Here is a 3,417-nt window from a genome sequence, read left to right as displayed (position 1 = left end):
AAAAAAAAAAAAAAAAAAAAAAGATGAGTTGGGGTGTTTACAAACTAATTTGAAAAACGTTAAAAGAAAAGAACCTTTGTTAATTTATATCAATGATATATAGTTGTATACATATGTTGAAACATAATTTTAACTGCCAATAAAATTTTTCTAAGCAGTTATACTGGACTCAATGAAATATGATTGAGATTAGTCATTAATATGTTACTTAGTCATTAATAGCACTGTTTGCATATTTCCACTCCAGATTGTAATTTGTATTATGTACTGTACTCACTTAGGCAGTTTGACATCTCCACAACCAAGTTAGTTCTTCACCAATTAAATATACTTGGCATCATTTTGCGAGAAAGGGTGACTTTTGGGCCGGGTATGGTGGCCCATGCCTGTAATCCCAACACTTTGGGAGGCCAAGGCGGGCGGATCACTTGATGTCAGGAGTTGGAGACTGGCCTGACCAACATGGTGAAACCCTGTCTTTACTAAAAATATGAAAAATTAGCCGGGTGTGGTGGTGCATGCCTGTAATCCCAGCTACTTGGGAGGCTGAGACAGGAGAATCGCTTAAACCCAGGAGGTGGAGGTTGCAGTGAGCTGAGATGGTGCCATTGCACTCCAGCCTGGGCAACAAGAGTGATACTCTGTCTCAAAAATAAAAATAAAAAAAAGAGTGACTTTTGCCTGACTCTTATTGCTGTAAAAGAATTGGAGTTTAATTATTGGTCTAAATTTTAATACGGAACAGCAACACAATGTAAAGAATCGGTGACAGGTGAACAGCTGCTTTTTTTCTTTTCTTTTCTTTTTTTTTTTTTTTTTTTGAGACAGGGTCCTCAGAGCCCAAAATCATTGATGCTGCTTTGCGGGCACGCAGACCGTTAAATGATTTTGCTGCTACAGTTCGCATCCTAGAGGCTGTTAAGGACAAAGCAGGACCTCATAAGGAAATCTACCCCTGTGTCATCCAGGAACTTAGACCAAATTTAAATAAACTGGGAATCTCCACTCCAGAGTAACTGGGCCTTGACAAAGTGTAAACCCCATGGATGGGCTTCCCAAGGATTTACTGAGGATTTATTGATATTGCTACTTGAGTGTAGTCACCTGGAAATACTGATGAAAACATATTACCTTATTTGAATAAGTTTTCCTTTATTGAGTACCAAGCCATGTAATGGTAACCTGTACTTTAATAAAAGGGAAATGAGTTTGAACTTAAAAAAAAAAAAAAAAGAGAGAGAGACAGTGTCCTACTCGGCCCAGGCTGGAGTGCAGTGGCATGATCTCAGCTCACTACAGCCTCTGCCACCTGGGTTCAAGCAATTCTGCCTCAGACTCTGGAGCAGCTGGGATTACAAGTGTGTATCACCACGCCTGGCTAATTTTTTGTATTTTTAGTAGAGACAGTGTTTCCCCATGTTGGCTAGGTTGGTCTCGAACTCCTGGCCTCTAGTGATCCATCTGACTTGGCCTCCCAAAGTGCTGGGATTACAGGTGTGAGCCACTGCACTTGGCCAAACATCTCTTTTTGTAAAGCACTTTGGCTTTTCCTAGGCCATTCCCAAACACTAGCTTACTTGACACCTTCTTGACAGAGAAAGAAGGTGGGTGGTGGTTATTTTTTCAGTTCCCATTGAACAGAACCAGAAACTGGGGCTTTGCAATGGGGTTCCTCCATCTTGGTCAGGCTGGTCTCAAACTCCCAACCTCAGGTGATCCACCCACCTCAGCCTCCCAAAGTGCTGGGATTATAGGCCTGAGCTATCCCAACCAGCCTTTTTTTCTTTTTTTGAGATATTCTTGCTCTGTCAGCCAGGCTGGAGTGCAGTGGCACAATCGTGGCTCGCTGCAACCTCCGCCTCCCAGGTGCAAGCAATTCTCCTGCCTCAGTCTCCCAAGTGGCAGAGATTACAGGCGCCCACTACCATGCGTGGCTAATTTTTGTATTTTTAGTAGAGTCGGGGTTTCACCATCTTGGCCAGGCTGGTCTCGAGCTCCTGACCTCACAATCTGCCCACCTTGGCCTTCCAAAGTGCTGGGATTACAGGCGGGAGCCACTGCACCCGGCCTAATTTTTGTATTTTTAGTAGAGGCGGTGTTTTACCATGTTGGCCAGGCTGGTTTCAAACTCCTGACCTCAGGTGATTCACCCACCTCGGCCTCCCAAAGTGCTGGGATTACAGGCGTGAGCTACCACGCCTGGCCTACATATTTTCTTTTTTTTTTGAGACGGAGTTTCGCTCTTGTTACCCAGGCTGGAGTGCAATGGCGCGATCTCAGCTCAACGCAACCTCCGCCTCCTGGGTTCAAGCAATTCTCCTGCCTTAGCCTCCTGAGTAGCTGAGATTACAGGCACGCGCCACCACGCCCAGCTAATGTTTTGTATTTTTAGTAGAGACAGGGGGTTTCACCATGTTGACCAGGATGGTCTCGATCTGTTGACCTCGTGATCCACCCGCCTCGGCCTCCCAAAGTGCTGGGATTATAGGTGTGAGCCACCGCGCCCAGCCTGTTTTCATTTAAGAATCTATCTATTCTGATGTGCAGGCAGGTTAGGAAACTAAGGCTATACAACATATCCTCACCATGTCCTGGACACGATAAAGGCAGTCCCTTCATGCTTCAGATAGTTTATTGGCTTTGGTGAAATTTTTCAGACATAGATCATTAACTGCTGCTGATGCCAAGGTTTTGTGGGCCTCTACCACAGGATGTTTTTTGGAGAGGAGGAGACATTCTTACCTGAGAGAGGTGGTACCTTGTTAGGCTGTGCTTGACCAGCCTGATCCCAGGACACTGCGTTTGTGAAGACATTTTCAGGCAGCCAATATTACGATGCTGGGGAAGAAAACTGGATTCGGAACCAGGTCCATGCCAGGGAATGAACCTCAGCTTTGCCATTTTATTTCCTTATCTGTAAATTGAGAAATGATACTTCCTTTAAGGGTTGAGGGAAGGAGGGAGAAAAAGGGATGTGTGTGTGTAGAAAGTTCCTTTGGGCACCAGGCACAGTGGCTCACGCCTGTAAACCCATCACTTTGGTAGGCCAAGGCGAGTGGATCACCTGAGGTCAGGAGTTAGAGACCAGCCTGGCCATCATGGTGAAACCCCATCTCTACTAAAATTACAAAAATTAGCTGGGCATGGTGGTGGGCACCTGTAGTCCCAGCTACTGAGGAGTCTGAGGCAGGGGAATCGCTTGAACCCGTGAGGCGGAGGTTGCAGTGAGCTGAGATCGCGCCACTGTACTCCAGCCTCAGCAACAGAGCGAGACTGTCTCAAAAAAAAAAAAAAAAGGAGCCGGGCGCGGGGGCTCAAGCCGGTAATCCCAGCACTTTGGGAGGCCGAGGCGGGTGGATCACGAGGTCAAGAGATCGAGACCATCCTGGTCAACATGGTGAAACCCCGTCTCTACTA

General features: G+C 46.1%; 1 protein-coding gene across 1 annotated transcript in view; it reads left to right on the top strand.

The window, feature by feature from the left end:
- Nucleotides 1-3,417, top strand: part of TEX14 (testis expressed 14, intercellular bridge forming factor) — an 86,291-nt gene that overhangs the window by 12,202 nt on the left and 70,672 nt on the right. The gene's annotated exons all lie outside the window — the stretch shown is intronic.

Source organism: Cebus imitator, unplaced genomic scaffold (genome assembly GCF_001604975.1).
Source record: "Cebus imitator isolate Cc_AM_T3 unplaced genomic scaffold, Cebus_imitator-1.0 Scaffold121, whole genome shotgun sequence".
Lineage (NCBI taxonomy): Eukaryota > Metazoa > Chordata > Mammalia > Primates > Cebidae > Cebus > Cebus imitator.
The sequence above is the reverse complement of the archived record's forward strand: the minus strand, read 5'-3'. Positions and strand labels throughout refer to the sequence as shown.